Source organism: Leptidea sinapis, chromosome 15 (assembly GCF_905404315.1).
Source record: "Leptidea sinapis chromosome 15, ilLepSina1.1, whole genome shotgun sequence".
NCBI lineage: Eukaryota > Metazoa > Arthropoda > Insecta > Lepidoptera > Pieridae > Leptidea > Leptidea sinapis.
The window spans coordinates 13,770,437-13,791,792 of NC_066279.1; the positions used below are offsets into that span (position 1 = coordinate 13,770,437).

The 21,356-nt window shown below is 34.9% G+C and overlaps 3 protein-coding genes across 4 annotated transcripts in view; all 3 read right to left on the reverse strand.

Annotated features, from left to right (window-relative positions):
• LOC126968314 (uncharacterized) overlaps positions 1 to 5,691 on the reverse strand; it is a 512,088-nt gene extending 506,397 nt beyond the window's left edge. The window contains exon 1 of the mRNA XM_050813259.1: positions 5,673 to 5,691. The gene's annotated coding sequence lies outside the window, so the exon portion shown is untranslated. The remainder of the gene's footprint in view (positions 1 to 5,672) is intronic.
• The window catches only part of LOC126968301 (cell surface glycoprotein 1-like), a 64,281-nt gene that overhangs the window by 37,417 nt on the left and 5,508 nt on the right, over positions 1 to 21,356 (reverse strand). The window contains exon 2 of one of the 2 annotated variants that reach the window (XM_050813214.1): positions 18,860 to 19,070. The exons of the other annotated variant lie outside the window; for it this stretch is intronic. The gene's annotated coding sequence lies outside the window, so the exon portion shown is untranslated. The remainder of the gene's footprint in view (positions 1 to 18,859; positions 19,071 to 21,356) is intronic. 2 annotated transcript variants of the gene reach the window in all.
• LOC126968316 (zinc finger protein 675-like) overlaps positions 18,201 to 21,356 on the reverse strand; it is a 288,679-nt gene continuing 285,523 nt past the window's right edge. Inside the window, exon 3 of the transcript XR_007730183.1 lies at positions 18,201 to 18,210. The gene's annotated coding sequence lies outside the window, so the exon portion shown is untranslated. The remainder of the gene's footprint in view (positions 18,211 to 21,356) is intronic.

Sequence of the window (21,356 nt, forward strand, 5' to 3'; positions counted from 1 at the left end):
ACCTGCGCGACACAAATCGTCAACATAATATTATTTTCATCATTTTGATTGGTGCATGTTGCACTAGAGCGATGCTGCATTGCGGGAACTTCTTTTTATATTTATGGAATAGGAGGACAAACGAGCGTACGGGTCACCTGGTGTTAAGTGATCACCGCCACCCACAATCTCTTGCAACACCAGAGGAATCACAAGAGCGTTGTCGGCCTTGGTATTTTAGCAATCCATTTCGTCTTGTCTGTGTCTTTTTTTTTCTCTTTCATTACTCGTTCTTCTTCTTACAATTACAAGTCCTCGTCACTGTCGTTCATCATGTAACGTTGTATGCACGCAAATCGCAAATAAATGACGCGAGCTGCCGCTTACTGTAGTTGTAATGCGATAGGTACCGTCTAGCGACGTCAAGCGACGCGTAGCGCGGCGCCGCTCTAATGCAGTCCGTCCTTAATTCGTAAATAATCATGCCGCCTTCCGTCGGGTGCGAGTTAAGTCGATATATATAATACTACCTGACCCGGCAAACGTTGTTTTCCCATATAAATTATTTTTAGAGTTAAACCGTTTCTTGGACATTGCAGTATTACTCTATTTTTCTAAAATAAAAGAATTTTTCTAAAATAAACGTAGCCTAAGTTACTCCTTATTACATAAGCTACCTGCCAATATTGGGTCGAGTTAGTAAGTCTTTTGTTGGGCGATGTATATGCTTCTACAATATGATCCCAGAAAATGTACAAAACAAATGTGTTACGAAATTTAAAATAATTGTTAAAAAACGTTTGTGTGGGAAAGGTTATTATAGCATAAACGATTTTCTTAATGACACCACGGACTGGGATTAAAGCGAACACCCTCAGGCTCTTTAATTATTAATGTTTATTGTACGATATTACATTGTAATCCATATTTTATATAAAAAAAAAAAACCCCGCTGAGTTTCTTGCGCCCATTCTTCTCAGGTCTGAGGCAGTCTCTTTTGAATGGGTGGTAGATTTTGCCGTTCAATAAGTGATTATAAATCCTATTTTGAATAAAAATATTTGAATTTGAATAAAAGTCCCGTCAAAATCAGTCCAGCCATTTCTGAGATTAGCCGGAACAAACAGACAGACAGACAGACAAAAATTGTAAAAAAAAAAATATTATGGTATATGCACTGTATATATATTCATTTACGTGTAGTAAAAAACGGTTATTTCAATATTACAGACACTCCAATTTTATTTATATGTATTGATGTATAGATAATAGTGCGTTTGCGGGGAAGGGAATATTAATAAGTTATTTACACCGTTGAATATTAGATATTATGCGCGAACAATTGTTAATAAGTAAAGGTATTATGCGAGCAGTTATACATTAACCCCCTTACTCATAATAGTCTGCTAACTTAAAGCAGTGCTAATTCTCACTCTGTCTTCTTCTATTGACCTAAGTCAGAACGAGAAAAAACATTCCTAAGCGGCTGTTTAAAGTTAGCGGACCATTATGAATAAGGGGGTTAAACAAATGACTTAAAGATAGAAGATATAATTAATATAAAATAAAAATCCAAGAATACAGGACCGAGGCTTCACAAGCAGAGCCCGTTTAGAAGCATTAGGTTTGTAGACAAAGAAGTATGGAAATAAATAGTTGGACAAATTAATTTTGTAACCAAAATGTTGCGGCACTCGAGCCCGCGACCTCTCGGCTTCCGTCCGAGTACGCATGGATCGTAAGGTTTGGTATATGTTGTTCAGTCCTCTGGTTTTGGCTCCCTCTACAAGATCTAGTTTACAGTAATTGTTAAGCTGCTCAAACCCAATAATTGCACATTAGGAAATTGACTTGAGATGTCACTCTTTCAAATCTAAACAATTTGTAATTTTTAAAGTGATATTTGAAGTAAGGGATCTCATTTTAATTACTAATTGTTCTATAATTACTATTTAGTAATTGTTCGTAATATTATTACAATAATCTGTCATATAATACTTAAATATAGTACCTTTTTTTGAAGTGAAAACAGCTTTAGTCACGTTGGGCACTTTTTTGGTAGGGGAAATTTTTTTGAGTAATGGTAAATCAAAAACCAGATTTCTTTGCTAACTTATAATAACGTTGTACAAAGAAAAAAAGACAGGATTTGGAAGAAAAGTGTTTGTTGTAATAACGTTTTTCCAGAAGTCTGCCCTAATTAAGGTTTTGCGACCTCTACTTAACAAGGTTAAGAGGTAACCAACTTAAGCCAATAAGGTTCGGACATCCAATTATGTACAGTTGTGTGTGTCGTATTTAAATGGCTGCTTTCTTTTATTTGTAGTCGTACAAAGCATGACTTTTGTGTAGAATTCCGTTATAATTTGATATATAAATGACAACTCATATAGCCCAGTGGTAAGTGTCCTTGACTACTGGGCTAGGAGTCCACGGGTCGAATCCCGGTAGGTGCAAGCGTTTGTATGATGTGATACAAGGTGATGCTTATAAATATATGATTTTATATGTGTTTATTATATAAAATACTTGCTTTTATCCGCGACTTTGTCCGCGTGGAATTGTAACCATTCCATTGCAATTGGCCAGTGAATTTTATTTTTTAGGATACTTTGCAAATAATACACATATAAACTGCTGCGGCTAACTATAAAATGCTAATTTTTATAAACTAGTGGAATGAGCTTCCTTGTGCGGTGTTTCCGGGACGATACGACATGGGTACCTTCCTTAAAGGCCGGCAACGCTCTTGTGATTCCACTGGTTTTGCAAGAGAATGTGGGCGGCGGCGATCACTTAACACCAGGTGACCCGTACGCTCGTTTGTCCTCCTATTCCATAAAAAAATATATATATATATTTCGCACATTTTAATCAGCTAATAATCAACACAAATATGTTTTGAGCAACTTATTGCAACAGATGTTAACAATATTTATTCTCGTATTCGGGTCAATAATATTACACAATAACTTTGTCAAGTGTTATAACTAGCCTCTCGCTTGGCAACTTGCGGTCGCAATCTCTTACGTTGAATATTATATTTTTATTGGGATTGTTTCCGTTTTGTTTAAGGTTCCTCTAGACGATCATTCTCGCATACAAACGTAGTATTACTTATATACTTATTACCCTAATTACGTTTATAATGAAAATTAATATTTATTTGTGTGAAAAGTGTAGCAGAATGCATACTCTGTGGTATGTATGCAGCCCTACAAACTGTGTTTTGTCTTTGTTCATCGCCCGGGAGCGGCGTGGTAAGTAGAAGTTCAAGTTTTTCTCAATATTATCAAGCCTTGTATGGATACAAAAAAGTAAATGTTAAAGGTGTTGAAACTTCTATATTTCAACAATAATTTTCAAGAATCTTTGCGTGTAACTAAAACATTTTGGAGGCACGGACGAGTAAAACAAGAAGGACTCCGTGTCACCTGACATAACAGTGTAGCACCAAAACAAGCCGGGTAAACGTGTAAATACATAGCCCCACGCACACACTTACACTAATATAAGCCGATCAGTCGCCATTATGAGATTTGCCGTCGTCTGTAACAGATCAGTTTGCGTCGCAATAAAATATTTAAAAATGCCGTCGTGCGTTGTGAAAAAGTGTAAAAACGATATTATAAAAGTATTTGTGGTCATATATGATTATTTACGGTAGAAAAAATTGTGTATCTCCGTAACCGCATACACACTAGCATAAAGGTGCTTCACTTGCTAATATCACGGCGCGGAGTCCTTCCTTTTTTACTCGTCCGTGTTTGGAGGTTGAAAATGGCAGAACTGTTACCATATAGGGATAGATTTCTTTCGGTACAATTAGTTGTTTTTCAAAATGTCCATAGGCCCAATGGTGTGATTATATAAAACGTGCTCGATTTCGTTATAAATCATTATTTATTTATTTTATTATACTGGAGTGTGTGTGCCTGAGCCTACTAGATACTTACTGCTCTTTAAAGCGTGTATCACTTTCGACCATGTTGGATGAGATAGCATGCATTTTAGTCGCATCCAACAACAAGTTTTAGCCGTCGACTACTGGACCCTTAAGGCCGCTATTCGAAATCGCCAAAATAGCGCGAAATTAAACCATTTCTTGACAGTAGGTATATATATAATTGAATATCAACAGAATATGAAAGTAAACTCATTTTATTTTTTACATTGCTATCATTAATAGACGAACCCTATAGCCCAGTGGTTAGTGACCCTGACTACTAAGCTAGACGTCCCGGGTTCGAGTCCCGGTAGGCCTAATCATTTATATGATGAATATGGATGTTTTTTTCTGAGTCATGGATGTTTATGTGTATTTATATATGTTTCAGTAAGTATATTGTATTAAATATATCGTTGTCTTGTATATATAGTACAGGCTCTGCCTAGTTTGGGGCAAGATAATTTGTGTCAATATTATTATTAATAGACAGTAAAAAAATATACTCTGCACCTGTTTAAAAGGCATGAAGTTCCTAAGCTTGGTCGGAAATCTTTCCTCGATTTTTTAAGAGCTGAAAACTGGCCCTCTTCTAGCCCAGGTGTGAACATCTTAGATTACAAATTATGATCAGTTTTAGAAGACAATGCCTTCTTTAAACATTGATTAAATTTCTCATGGAAACAATGCATAAGTTAGTTTTGCCTAGATTCGTGGCCAGACAGTTAAAAGGCCTGTAATAAAGCCAAAGGTAGAATAGAATTATTTTTATTTATTGCTTAGACTTTAATTAATATATACATTATATAAGACGTGTTATTAAGACGTTTATTATTACATGATAAAAATAAATACATCTTATTTGAATTAATAGCTTACAAGCAAAAAAAAATGTTCCATTTTTTAACATTTCCTAGATGAAGTGAAGGGCTTAAGTATTCAAATTAATTTAATAGAACTTATCACGTTTTTTTTTATTTCGTACGTAAATTGTATTACACTTGAAACATGTCATTTTCAACGGATCAGCTTAGCTATTAAACACGGAAGCTGCCAGTATTCTAGGTACGTATCCAGGTAATGACACATTTAATTTTATGTAGTCACAAGTGAACCCGACAGACGTTGTCCTGTGCACACGTCTTAAATTTGAAAAATCGGTCCAGCCGTTAGTAGAAATACACTAACATACACTTGAGCAGGCGTATTATATTATATAGACGTAATTGAGGTTCTAAACCAATCTCAAATTCACTGGAACACACAAAAAAATCAAAATCGGTCCAGCCGTTTAGGAGGTAGTTCAATTGTGAATCTTAACCATTCTCGAATCCACCTGAAGACACACAGAATGTTTCATTAAAATCGGTCCAGCCGTTTATGAGGATGTCAGTTACAGACGTACAAAAGAAATATATATATTAAGATAGTATTGTAAATATTGTTATTAGATTAGTTTTGTTTGAATAAATATAAGCTTAAGTTAAGATTACTAAGAAATAGCTATAATCAGAAAATCTAATATATAAAATTCTCATGTCGCGGTGTTTGTAGTTAAACTCCTTCGAAACGGCTTGACTGACATGAGAATCGCTCATGAAATTTTGAGTGCATATCGGGTAGGTCTGAGAATCGGACAACATCTATTTTTCAGCCCCCTAAATGTTAAGGGTGGGCCACGGCAATTTTTTTTTTATTTTTTTGACATTTTTTTTAATTTTGTTTGATTATGAGTCAAAATACATACAACTTCAAATTTTCACCCATCTACGATCAACAGTTACTTTTGTATCGCGATTTTAATATCGGCAATACAACGTTTGCTGGGTCAGCTAGTATATTATAAATATGATCTTGCAAAAATATTTTCAATTCTAAGCTTAAGATTCATCAAAAAACAACACTATGGCTCTAAATATTGTATATAATTATTACAATTGGCCATTACTGCTCTCAGATAAGGCTGATAGAGCCATCTTGTCTGACAGTAGGAACAATGAATGATGTAACAGTGTAATATTTTGAAATTGTATAACAGATACGTGATGCCTCCAATTTAGAATTAACAACTAAGTTCGTTGAACTCTCGTTTTTCGTAGATTTGTGCCACGACTTTGTAATCAAGTTAAAATAACTTAGAATTTTTTCCTTTACTTATGATTTGTTACTCAAACTGTAGGTTTAGATTTGATAACAAAATTTTAACGTATATGTATATAATATTACTAATAAGACGTTTAATATTCCATATATCTACGAGTTTAATTAATTAATTTGGAAAACGTTATTTTGCCATATAAATTAAGTACCCCGCCCGCTTATTGTATGCATTTTCATATGAAATTTATTTATTTATTAATAGGCACACAACAGAATTAAAAAAAATACAAAATTTATAAAATAAACTTTCCACTAAATTCAAGATAGGCTGAAAATACAACTAAATATTATACAATTGTATTAGTGATCTAAAAATTAGGTTTGGTTATATAATATTAAAATATAAGAGCGGATTAAAATCAGGACTAGACGACGGCCAGTCTTCAGCTCTGATGAAGTCCAAAACGTTCGTTTCCAACCAAGACTGCGTAGACCGAGCTTTATGACCCGGCGCCGAATCTTGCTGGAAGGACCATTCTTCGTAATTGAACATGGTGTTGTAGGTGAACAGGCTTCACTACCTTCTCAAGAATGGTATCTCGATACATTTGTGCCGATGTTTTGATACCTTTTTCACAAGGAGTATGGCTCAGGCACTCCTTCATAGCTAATACCCCACCCAAACCATCACTGAAGTCGGATAGTGCCCACGTTGCACTCTGTCGACTAATTGGGAAGATTCCTTAGAGCTCTGAGGATAAATACGGTCATTTTGTTTGTTAAAATGTTGCTCAATACTATAAATTTTCGTACGCGTACCGCTTCAGTAATTGTTTCGATTTTACCACCCTATTATTTTTTTAAATATACAGTTAAGAAATGAACGGTACGTGTCTCAAGGCTGCAGGTCCTTAGTCATCTTTTAAAATACGCGACATGATTCTAGCTGCTATCTTCATCTCCCGAAATAAAAACCTTTGGCTTTCGGACAGGATTTCTTCGAATTCTTTCCCTTACTGCTTTGACCACATTTTTCGTACAAACACTAGGTGGACGGCTCTGTTTTTGAGTTACAAACACAGGAGGTCTCATTGTACCTATTAATAGCCTGGTACACAAACATTTTACTAATACCAAGCCTATGGAGAGTTTTAAAAATTGCATTTGGCTCCATGCATTTTTGTGTAATGCAATTACAGCGATTCGGTTCTCTTTATCATCCCACTCCATTATGATATACCAAAATATTGTAAAAATGAGAAAACTCAATGAACAATCATATAAAAATGACAGAGTCCAAATTCAAATGTTTTTTTTTTTTTTTTGTAATTATAACAGTATTTATGGCCAGACTAAGTATACATAGAAAAAAAATCATTGTAAGTATAATAAGCAAGAAAAAAAAATACATTAATATACAACCACAGAATGTGGGCTGCTATTAAGTTTTTATTTATGTGTAATTGAGATAGCTAATCAAGAAAAAGCCTTATACGGACCTCCTACGTCCTACTTAACTAAATGTCATTAGTTATATAACATACTGTATATGTTAATCTCCTTCCTATGTAATAAACCGGTAGATTAATGTAAAGAAATATTAAAATTATTTTAACACTATGTTAAATCCTCCTAATAGCTCCAATAACAACTTTATTTATTTATAATATGTGTGGATTGATCATCAACGTTATCATCATCATCAATATATAAGCCGTAAGACGTCCACTGCTGGACAAAGGCCTCACCCAAAGATCTCCACGATGATCGGTATTGCGCTGCCCTCATCTAACATATTCCGACGATCTTTACCAGATCATCGGTCCATCTTGTAGGGGACCTACCAACACTGCTTCTACCAGCACGTGGTCGCCATTTGAATGCTCTACTGCCCCAAACGGCCATGTGTCCATCGAACTATGTATCCTGCCCACTGCCATTTCAGTTTCGCAATCATCTGGGCTACGTCAGTGACTTTGTTTCTCCTACCGATCTCCTCATTTCTGATTCGATCTCGCAGGGAAACTCCGAGCATAGCCCTCTCCATTGCCCTATGAGCGACCATGAACTTTCTCATCCAGCTCAAAGTTAGCAACCACGTCTGCATTCCGTAAATCATTACTGGCAACACACACTGGTTAAAAACCTTCTTTTTCAGATACTGTGGTATTTGGGACGTGAAGATTTAGAATTGATGCATCTACTATATTCAATAAGTCTTGTGTTTTGTCTTGGTACTTCCCACCCGTCTATCTGTCTTTTAATTTCACAACCTGAACTGTTAGATAGCTGAAATTATGACAGAGTGTGCATTATTTTTAGAATTTCCACATTGTGAAGGGGCGGAATAATGGTAACACTTGGAATGAATTATAGCAATGATGTCAAGGATAACAGGTGCTATGGATATTTTTTTTTGAAAATAAGGGACGAAACTAGCAGGATATTAGTTGTAAGGTCTCATTTGCCCAGTAATTTCACTAGCTAAGGCGCCCTTTACGGCAGAAATAGGTGCCGTTGTGGTACCTATAATCTAGCCGACAGCTCTTCGAGAACACTTCCCTTAAAGCCTCGCCTAGTATCGGAATACTGGGTCTCGAAATCTCGAGCAATTGCCAATTCCGTGGCCATCTGGAGGGCAAAGCCAAACTGGCTTCAAAGAAACTGGGCGTCATAAATAGAGCACGGCAATACTTCAAGCCGGCCCACATTCTAGCGCTCTACAAAGCGCAGGTCCGGCCTCACATGGAGTATTGCTGTCATCTCTGGTCTGGCGCACCCCAGTATCAGCTCGATCCATTTGACCGCGTGCAACGCAGAGCAGCTCGAATTGTCGGGGACCCAGTACTCTGTGAACGGCTGGATCACTTGGCGTTGCGTAGAGACGTCGCTTCATTGTGTGTCTTCTACCGCATTTATCACGGGGAGTGTTCCGAAGAGCTGTTCAACCTGATTCCTGCCGCCGAATTTCACCTTCGCACGACACGCCACAAGTTACGATATCATCCCCACCATCTGGATGTGTGGCGGTCCTCCACAGTGCGGTTTTCAAGGAGCTTTCTTCCTCGTACCACGAAGCTGTGGAATGAGCTTCCTTGTGCGGTGTTTCCGGAACGATACGACATGGGTACCTTCGAGAAAAGCGCGTACACCTTCCTTAAAGGCCGGCAACGCTCTTGTGATTCCTCTGGTGTTGCAGGAGAGTGTGGGTGGCGGTGATCACTTAACACCAGGTGACCCGTACGCTCGTTTGTCCTCCTATTCCATAAAAAAAAAATCCTGTGCAAAGGAGCCTCCCACAGGTAAAACTGGATTTAGATCTCATTCGCTTAACCCCTTGGACATTGATTTGGGTTGAAAAATGGGGCTGAATAAAAGTATTCCCTATTTGCTCAAAGTGTCGTCTATTCCAATAAAAATATCATAATAAAACCTGAACGACACATGATACAGAATATATTATAAATACCAACGAGTGACCGACCTTCACAAGTAGAACCTTAATAAAACATACAAAACCTGTCGGAACAGGTTATCGAGAGTGCGGCAATTCTGTATACAAGGATTATCAATTCACTGAGATATACAATCTTTAGTTGAATTATACTGAGATTAAGACTTGAGGAATCACTGTTGCCTTGCCAACCTCTTAGAAAAGTGTACGCACTATTTTTGAAGGTATTTCGTAAATATTAAAACCGCACAAGGAAGCTCATTCCACAGCTTGGTTGTACGTGGTAGAAAGTTTCTTGAAAATCGCATTGTTGAAAAACGCCACATATCTTAAGTACACTTGATGATAACATCTTGCTGATTTAAATAAGCCGAAAAGAAGACATTATTATAAATTTTTAAATTTGGAATGTATACTGTACTTGTGGACTGCTTTACCAGTGGGAGGCTCCTTTGTACAGAATGCCGGCTAGATTATGGGTACCACAACGTACGCCTATTTCTGCCGTGAAGCAGCAATGTATAAGCATTACTGTGCTTCGGTCTGAAGGGCGCCGTAGCTAGTGAAATTACTGGGCAAATGAGACCTGACACCTTTTTTCTCAAGGTGGCGAGCGCAGTTGAAGTGCCACTCAGAATTTTTGGGCTTTTTAATAATCATAAGCGGCACTGCATTGAAATGTTTAATGTTTTTCAGTTACCAACAGCTGAACGTCCTGCTCGTCTCGTCCCCATTTTCATTAAATAAAATCTTGACGCAATAAATAAATATCATAGTTTTTGACTTTCAATAAATGATTTTATATATTTTGAATAAAAATGTCTCAATTTGAATTTCATTTCTCTGGACTCTATTTTAGTTTCATTCAATATCTGGACATGCCCACGTTAAGGAGAAAAAGAGAGGAGAAATAAATTTCTTTCTAGATGCTGCGCCGAACGCCTAGCCACCCACCCTTGGTGACTAAACTGCTTGAGTCCTCTCAAGCCATGAGAATACTAAAAAGAAAGCAAGTCTCATCAGAATAAGGGCTAGTCGGGGCGATGGCCTCCAAAACCCAAATCGTTTAAAACTAAACTAAACTCTACAGAACTGATTATGGTCGTTACTGACTGATGGCAGTTAAAAAAAAAATAAAAAAAAAATAATTTCATCTTTCAAATAATTCTTAAATTGTTGACAATCAATTGCATGATGATGTAACAATTACATGGACAAGCGTCTGTTAAATAACTGATATGTAGGCATTGAGGTCAAGCTTAAAGGCTTCTTCACACATTGTCTATCTCAAGTCATGTAACATGAACATTACTTATATCGATTCATAGTAAGTGAACTTTAAATACAAAAAGATGCTTTTAACTATATTCACAACACTATGATTACCTTCTTTCATCATTACGAGACAGTGTACCAAGAATACTTTAAGACCCATATAGCCGAATGGTTAGTCACCCTGATTACTAAGCTAGAGGTCCCGGGTTCGAATCCCGGTAGGTGCAATCATTTATATGATGAATATGGATGTTTGTGTCCGAGTCATGGATGTTTATATGTATTTATGTACGTTTAAGTAAGTATATTGTATTAAATATGTAAGATAATTTGTGTAAAATTATGTCAATATTATTGTTATTATTATTATAATGGCAGCATTTCAACGTTGGATAGCTAAGCTGATCCGTTGACCGAAATAACTGCCAGCGCTTGGATTTCCAGTAGCCTTATTGAGGCGCGTAGAAAGTACATTTTCCGCTCCTTTGGACCCCACGGGCCAAGTGTCTCGACACCAAACGGCACAAAGATGTAAGACTCATTGAGACTGACATATTTGTGACAAAAACTATTAAACGACTTTTAAAACTATATTTCATTCATTTACGCTGCTTATGTATTGGCCTAAATTGATTTTTTTCTAAGCTTGGTTCTAAATTATATAAATAAGCAACATGGTATCAGAAATATTTTAAGTACTAACTCCTTACTATTGCTATATACATTGCTACGTTTGTAAATATTTGAATTTAAGTTTGTTTTCTCCCAGGATGAGTATCATACTCAGTAATGCTATAATTAGTACTAAATAATCCCCCTTAAAGTAAGTATATATTATATAATAAAGTAGTAAATAAATATATTTTTTTTTGACTTAGGTACTCGTGTACCTAAGGCATTTAGTATTTGACGTTTGAGTATTTAAGTTGCATTAATTTACAATATATATTGTAATTGAAATGATTTTTAATGTTAATGTTGATTTAAAAGAGTGGCAATGAGTTTCTTTCTCGCATTGAAGCTCAACCACTTCCGAAGTCGTGGTAGATGTAAAAAGAAAAACTTTAAATTACTTTGACATTATATGTGTTACGAGTATTTCCTTGACCTAGATGAATAAAGTGATTTTATAATATAATAATAAATAAAAGCATTAATTATTTATAATAATAAGTCATGAGTCATAAAATTAAATTTATCAAATTGCCATTTTTTAAATGCTTAAATACGCACCTTAGTTTTAGAAATGATTTCATTTACTTTTGGTAATAGTTAAATAAGTTAATTAAGTTAAACTACTTATGTAGGAAATAATAACAGTCCCTATTTTTAATGATAATAAGGCATGAGACGAGCAGGACGTTCATCTGATACTAATTGATACGCCGTGCCCATCACAATGCAGTGCCGCTCAGGATTCTTGAATAAAACAAAAATTCTGAGCGGCACTACAATTGCGCTCGTCACCTTGAGACATAATATGTTAAGTCTCATTTGCCCAGTAATTGCGCTAGCTACGGCGCCATTCAGACTGTAACACAGGTATGTTTACATATTATTGTTACACGGCAGAAATAGGCGCCGTTGTGGTCCCATAATCTAGCCGGCATAGGTACTGTGCAATGGAGCTTCCCACTGGTAAAATACTACATATTGGTAAGTTGCGAGCGAGGATTGAACCGGAGCTCTACGGTTAAAGTTCACATTTCTACCTATTGCGCCATTCTTGTTTGCATTTAAGATCAGTAGAAAGTATGCACACGATACGCAAACTTATAAAACAGAAGTTTCCTAACGATGAATAAAAAAAGCCATAAATATGAAGCAGAGGTTACTAGGAGGTCATAACACAACCCGCGTCGAATCGATTCTCTGCATTACATCACCGATTGGGCCAAGACTTTTACATTTATAGAGGCTTTCTGTTCCGATATTGTCACTCAACAATGCTACTACAAACAATGAGTCCTATTCAGCCGGAATTGAGTTTGAATTAACATGAGTTAAATTAATTATTTTTTTTATATAAGAGGGGGCAAACGGGCAAGAGGCTCACGTTATGGGAGGTAGTGAGGCAACCGCCCATGGACATCCGCAACACATCGGGTAAGAGATGCGTTGCCTGCCTTTTAGGAGGGACTATGCTCTTTTCTTGAAGGTCCCTAAGTCATATCTGTTCGGGAATCCGCCAGTAATGGATTCCACAAAGTGGCTGTTAGCATTTGTACATTAATACAAAATATCAGGCTTTTCAGTTCTCAGATATTATATAATACTGACACACTCTTACACAAATTATCTTGCCCTAAACCAGGCATAGCTTTTACTACGGGTACAAGACAACGATATATTTAATATAATATACTTACTTAAACATACATTAATACATATAAACATCCATGACTCGGAAACAAACATTCATATTCATCATATAAATGATTGCACCTACAGAGATTCGAACCTCTAGCTCAGTAGGCAGGGTCACTAACCACTGGGATAGAGGGGTATATTTCTATATCATGCGGCGTACGGTTAACCTTTTTGTATTGCCGAACCGATATGCTTTGGGACCTTCAAGAAAAGAGCATACTCCCACCCTAAAGATGGCAATGCATCTCTTTCTTGCATTATCTCAGGTAAACTTCGAGAAAACCCCTTTCAGGTGCTTATTGTCTCTACGAGACGTAAAAACCTCAGGGTTGGGTGTTCTCTTCCTTCGAGTGAGGTGAGTCCTTAATAGACTCTATTGAAACTAAAATATTCAAGTAAGTATACAATAAATCAATACATTACAAACATATTCTACTTCATTGAACAAGCTAATTATCGTTGTATCAATTTGACCAAATATTTGTTACAAAACTATTCCTGCGATTCAGTAATGCAGTTATTATGTAAATTATACATTTTATTTTGGAAACGGGTATAACGATTGCGTTGTGACAATCGGCGGCAACAGCAAAAACAAAATTGGTGAGAATACCACCATGTGCGGTGTAAATATACTACCTTGTGCGGTGTTTCCAGGACGATACGATATGGCTACCATCAAAAAAACGCGAATACTTATCTAAAAGGCCAGCAATGCTTCTGTGATCCCTCTGGTGTTGCACGAAAATGTAGGCGACAGTGATCACTTAACATCAAATGAACCGTACATTTACACGGCCTTTAAGTTTCAATGGAATATACACATTTTATGGAATTATGATATAATATAATATTATGATACGACACTCTGGCTCCTTCTTATGTCCAAGTTCCGTCAGCCAAGTGGTGCTGTGGCTGCTGCTTCGACTGCCGAAGACAGCAAGCGTCGCAAATATGTTGGTGTCAGTGAGTCATACATCTTTGTGCCGTTTGGTGTTGAGACACTTGAACCGTGGGGCCCAGAGGCGCAGAGAATGTTCAAAATACTATATTCGCGCCTCAATTAGGCTACTGGAAACCCAAGCGCTGGCAGCTATTTCGGTCAACGAACCAGCCTTGCTATCGAGCTTCCACGTAATTTTATGTAGTCATAGTATTGTAAATATAATTATAATATTTGTTTTGGTTGAATAATAATTTTTAAATAGGTATTGACTCAGATTTATATTTAAATTTTTTATGTTATTAGGTAATATTTAGTGTTAAACTATAACGCATCATTGAACAGAAACAATAAAGTGCACTAGGAAATTATAATCCTATTTAGGATATAAGGCAAATGAAATAAATGTTTCTTATTGCCTATTTCTGCCGTGAGGAGTAATGTGTAAGCTTTTACTATGTTTTGGTCTGAAGGGCGCCGTAGCTAGTGAAATTACTGGGCAAATGAGACTTGACATCTTATGTCTCAAGTTGACGCAATTGTATTGCCGCTTACATTTTATGGGTTTTACAAGAATCCTGAGCGGCACTGCAATGTAATGGTCAGGAAGTATCAATTACCATCAGCTGAAAGTCCTGCTCGTCTCGTCAACATCACGTCGTGCGCAACTGTAGTGCCACTCAGTTTTTTAGGGTTTTTGATAAAAGACTAAGTCTGTAAAACTTTCGTGAGACATTATTTACTTATTTATTAATACAGTTCGTTTAGAGTAAGAGACGGGACGTTATTACGAACTCACTACACTTACCCTGGATGAAGGACCTCCGAATGGTCCGAATCTAGTCGGCACTCACACCGATAAACCGTGAGTAAAGCCGTATTATTAAGTAAGGACTAAGCCATTCCGTTTAATCAAAATTTTAGTGAATTTAATATAATATATAATATATATATATTTAGTATAATCATAAAGCGGTTTAATTATTGATATATCATTGCATCCTACAAAAGACATCAACGCTAGCACACCTCTTCTAAATTATTATTATTAGTTATAGTTTTATGAAGGTTTATGTGGTAAAGATTACTATAACATTACATGTCTTTCCTAATGATACCACAGATTGGGAATGGAGCGAACCTCAGGCTATTTAAATAGTAAATTTTACTGTCACGAAATTTTATATAAAAAAAGAAGAAAGTGAGTAATTTGCGTCCGTTCTTCTCAAGTCATAAATTTACAGAGGCATAAATTTTCTTAGGGATACATTTAAATCTCTATCTTAATCGTATTTTGAATAAAAATATATAAATGTGAATTTGAATTTCAATTTGATGATTTAACATCAATTTGCAAATAATATTTCTGGAGATTTCTACCATGACAGACATTTATTTCAATATCTGAGGTGAGAGCGGACACTAATATTCTATATATCTATTAAAAACTTACATATAGAGTGTCAATATTATAAAAAAAAATACAGCTTAAAATAAGAAATTACCCAATTCTCGAACTCAGAGATATGAACAATAAGTAAAATATTTAAATAATTGCTGTAACACGTTATATATACCAGTGGGAGGCTCCTTTGCATATGATTATGGGCACCACAACGACGCCTATCTATGGCGTGAAGCAGTATTCTATAAGCATTATTGTGTTTCGGTCTGAGGGGCGCCGTAGCTAGTGAAATTACTGGGCAAATGAGACTTGACATCTTATGTCTCAAGGTGACGAGCGCAATTAAATTGCCGCTTACAGTCTATGGGTTTGTTCAAGAATCCTGAGCGGCACTGCATTGTAAAGGACAGGGCAAATCAATTACCATCAGCTGAAAGTCCTGCTCATCTCAGCCCTCACTGTCATAAAATATATATATTTCATAAAATAATTCATACATTACAGCGTTGATTATGTTTGACAAGGAATACGTAATGTAACTTGTACTTTTTTGTTTAAGATTAATTTGGCACAAAACTCTTGGCAAATTAAGAATTAAATAAACAGTTTTGTGACATAACTTATTGCTTATTGTAAGCAATAAGTTTTGTCAATCATGTCACTAATAACTAATCAATTTCAGATTAAAATCGTGTTTTCGTCAAGGTTTATGTGACAATATAATAAATTACCTATACGAGGAATTTCTAATGTTTTAGACAGAGTAATATAACATATATAACTAAACTAGGCAAGGGACTCTTTAAAGTTCTAATATTTTGTTGCTTGCTTGTTGCACATCAAAAGTTACCACCCATTCGGTAAAGTATGCCTCAGACTTGAGAAAATAGGGTGCAATACACTCAGCGGGTTTCTTTTATTTCATTAAAATCTGTTTACAATGTAATATCGATAGTAAAAAAATATTATGTTACAGACCGAGGACGGTCGCTCCATTTCCAATCTGTGGTATCATTAATAAAGTCACTTGTTTTGAACATTTTCTGGGATCATGTTGTAAAAGCATATACATCGCCCACAAAAGACTTACTAATTTGACTTAGCTGAGTAGTAAGCATAACCAGTTCATGTTCGCTCCTAGTGTTAACATTGTTATTATCACAACACTGTGATAATGATTTATAAGCCTTTAACATTAACAATATTATTTATATATATGTTATTAAACTTTTATAATAGTGGTACTTTGAGATAGTTATTAAAATAACGAGTACTAACAACTTGAAACAAAGATTGATGTACTATTAGTGTCAAAGTAATGTAATTTGTCAAGAGTTTCTCGCCGCCTCCGCAGTTCTGCCGTGACCACGATTCATGCAATTGCATTGAAATATCGGTTTCAAATAAATAAAATACATCGTAAGTGGCCGCAATAAACATAACTAGGTATTATTTATACACAAAAAATGAATTCAAACTCTAAAGGTTGATGAATCTAATAAACGATAATATTTATACAGTTTATTCTTTAGTACTCTTAAGCGTATTAAGAACGCTTTTAACTAACTTTGAACACGATTCATATATTGGATGCAGCACCTTACAAACCAATTTATTTTGTATATAACAGCCATTGTAAAATACTCTATTGATTGAAAAGAGTGGCCGTTGAATTTCTTGTATATTCTTCTGAGGAACTCTACTTTTTCCGAACATAATATGGTAGATTTAAAAGCGCATTATTTAAGTCTAATTCAATAAAGATAATTTGATTTTTATACAACACAAAATATGCAACGGCGTTATGTCCACAAAAACCCTGACCATATCACACTGCACCCGTCAGAATTTCCTATAAGGCTCAAAATAAGCAATCATCAGCGATAAAGGTGATGATGATATAAAACCCACCTGTCTATTTATTCGTATGACAAACAAAACATATGAGTTTCTGTCACATTATGTAAATTTCGTAATTTCCATACAATAAAAGCATATATATTATAATAAATAACTAATAAATAAACTTAATATCACAAAATTTCCACGCTATAAAGGTTGCCGTGGTATTTATATTTTGATGATTTTAATTATTGCTAACCTTGCAGACTATATTTTATATATTATATTATTTTATTAACGTTCTAGAATCTTCACCTTAACAATATTATCATATAATCAATTCAAAATAATCATTAATTCTAAAACTGGCTAGGTTTCACCAATTTGTTATGTTTTTAAAGTGATAACCCTCACTTCTAGGATTATAATAAAATTTGAAAAACAAAATTTTATGAACGATGTGGGACTCTAACCCACGGCATCTGGTGTTCCGTGCCAGTGCTCTAACCAACCTGAGCTAACCGTTCGAGTGACGTCATAAAATCTTGTATGCTTTGTTCATCTACAGGATCTACTTTAGTCTTGATAATCTGCTCAACCCCAATATTTGCATATTATTTATATGTTCATCTGCACAAACGCAAAAATAAATCGTTATAGCATTTCAATTGTTGTAATCGTCCTGAAGGATAACTCTGACGTATATTTTCGTAAAACACATGGGTTTGAAATTACTTTAAAAAAATTACATTAAAAATATATTTTTACTCTATAGGGCATGCTTAAATCAAGACTTAAACTTTCTTAAATCGTTCATCGTTCAATGCAGCACTGGAAAAAACTCAAAAACATGACGTTATCATCGCGAATCGAATACGCGCTCTCAGTACATTGAACTTATACAACTCTAATAATAAGAACATAAAAAGACGAAAAGAATTAAAAAACTAAAAAGTACGCTCAATATAAAATTCAACTAAAAAATAGAAAATAAATTTTAATAAATTTAAATTGAAAATAGAGTATAAAAAATATATATTAATGTAAAAAAAGCGTAGGGTGTAGAAGAATTATTATTTTAATAATATCTTGAAAGAAAAAAGCGTGGGGTGCTTCCCCACGCTTTTTTTACAATAAAATATTTTTTTTTACACTATTTTCAATTTAAATTTATTTTCTATTTTTTAGTTGAATTTTATATATAGCGTGCTTTTTAGTTTTTTTAAACTATTATTAATTTTTTAGTTAAATTTTCTATAAAAGCGTTTTTTTACTATTAAGTACTTTAACATCAATTCCTGCCTTATCGGCTATAGATAAAAATTATATAAATTGACAAAAATCTTAGTTTGAAAATTGAATAATGGACCAATCTTATCAAATTAGTGTATTGTCATCGGTCCTCGATAAATCTACAAAGTTTGAATGAAATCTGGCCGTTTAAAGTAGGTCTAAATCGCGTCTAAAGGAGTTAGTTACAAACATACATACAAACATACAAGTGAAGCTAATATAAAGCGTATAAAAATAACTAGAATCACTCACCAATAATCGCGTTCCTAGAACAAACGGGTGTCACTACACAACCACTTCACATAACATTCACTAGCCAAAATAATAGTCAAAGTAATAAAATAATAAATATATTACAACTGCGTATGTTACAAATTTAAAATACAAAATAATAATGTCTAATATTGACTTGAATATTGTTCTTATGACACCGTGGTTTTGATCTTCAGCGAGCATTTACTTCCTGAAACAAAGTTTGCGTTCTTTAAGCTTTACATTACAGAGCATCTTAGAGACATTAATTATTAGAGATGTTTAAAGGAAAACTTATACTCGTTCGTATTCCAACAAATAGGTATAATATATTTTTAATTTTAAATTTAAAAAAAGAATTATAAGTAACTCAAATTACTTAAAGAAATTATTAAAAATAGCCATCGATGCGGACTCTTTAAATGTCTGCCATTTTGGCGTGGTGCGCCAGTAAATGGACGTCATAGTTCATAGCAACAAGAAGGCTTAGAAAACCTTGCACTTTTAAAAATAATTTATTTGCTTTAATGTTAAAAAAATAATGAGGTATAGGTATAATTGTTAATCAATAAATTTTGTTAAATGTATACATACACCCAATTTATAAGGATATTAAGTTCCATCATATGAAACGGGTTGACTTTATTAAAAACCATATAAATATGGGTCCAGGTGTTATGCTCTTCATGAAGATTTTTGAACCCTGGGAGATATCATCTTTGTATTTTTGTGATTTGTCCAAGGCTTTTGATATTGTACACCGGTCGAAAAGTCATATTACTATGGCATAAAAGGGGCTGTGCTCGATTTTATCATTTACAATTTAAACAAGAAGAATTTATGAAAGTCGATGTTACTGACGGGGTATCTCCTGAGAATCAACACAACATGAGGTAGCACAGGAGTCTATTCTTGGACCACTGCTTTTCTTTATTTACACCAACCGAAACCAATTTTATCCCATAAACTTATAATACAAATGAATAAAAACACAAATGTATAATTTACCTTCAAAAAGTAAACAATTAATTATAAGAGTAATATTAACAATGTACTGTTTCACTTGTCACTTATATTAAACTAAACTAATAAAGTAAGCTGAGTGCATCTAATGATTTTGCAATGACAATTTATTAATTATAAGTGATTAGTAATGAGATTGCTTTTTAATTGATTATTTTGTAACATGACATTCTACATTCCAAGCAAATAAATTAAACGAAATTTTTTTGACACAAAACATTTTTATAGTTCCATTGGACCTCGAGGCTATTTTGGGCTCCGTAGCCAAATGGCAAAAAACGGAATCCTTATAGATTTGTCATGTCTGTCTGACCGTTCGTCCGTATGACACAACTACTTTTTTTTCCGAAACTTTAAGAACTATACTGTTGAAAGTTGATAAGTATATATTAATAATATGATATCGTATTCTGTGAACCGAATTAAGATTTTCACAAAAAAATAGAAAAAAAAAACAATAAATTTTGGGGGTTTCCCCATACTTCGAACTGAAACGCAAATTTTTTTTTCATCAAACCCATACGTATGGGGTATTTATTTATAGGTCCTCAAAAATGATATAGGTTTCTAATATCATTTTTTTTAAACTAAATAGTTTACGCGAAAGACACTTCCAAGACTAGACTACAATACTAAAATAGAGAATTATAAAACTAAAAAATATATATGATGTACATTACCATGCAAACTTCCACCGAAAATAGGTTTGAACGAGATCTAGTTAGTAGTTTTTTTAATACGTCATAATTATTTAATATCGTTATAGCATCGATCAAAGTTACAACGAAGTATAAGAGCTTTTATATTGTGTTAACCCTTCACGGGCGAGTCCGACCCGCACTTGGCCGCTTTTTGGAGTAAGATTCTCACTGGCTCCTTTTAATATAAGACTCTCAATAATTTCTTTTTTATGAAAATAAGGGACGAGACGAGCAAGACGTTCAGCTGATGGTAATTGATACGCCCTGCCTATTACAGTGCAGTGCCGCTCAGGATTTTTGAAAATCCCCAAAAATTCTGAGCGGCACTACAACTTCGCTCGTCACCTTGAGACATAAGATGTTAAGTCTCATTTGCCCAGTAATTTCACTAGCTACGGCGCCCTTCAGACCGCAACATTACTGCTTCACGGCAGAAATAGGCGCCGTTGTGGTACCCATAATCTAGCCGGCATACTGTGCAAAGGAGCCTCCCACTGGTAACATTTGCTTAGGACGTGGCATAAAATTATTAAAGACGGGAAGTGTTCCGAGGAGTTGTTCGGGTTGATAAACCGACCATTACGTGAAAATGCGAATATCGATCCGCATCATGCTGATGTTGTAGAATGCCAGAGCAATACTACTACCCGCGTATTTTGCGAGTGATTTCTTGCCTCGAACAGCCATTTTGTGGAATCGATTACCGGCTGCATTTTCCAAACCAATACTACTAAGGGATCATCAAGATAAGGGCATACTCCCAAATCAAAGGC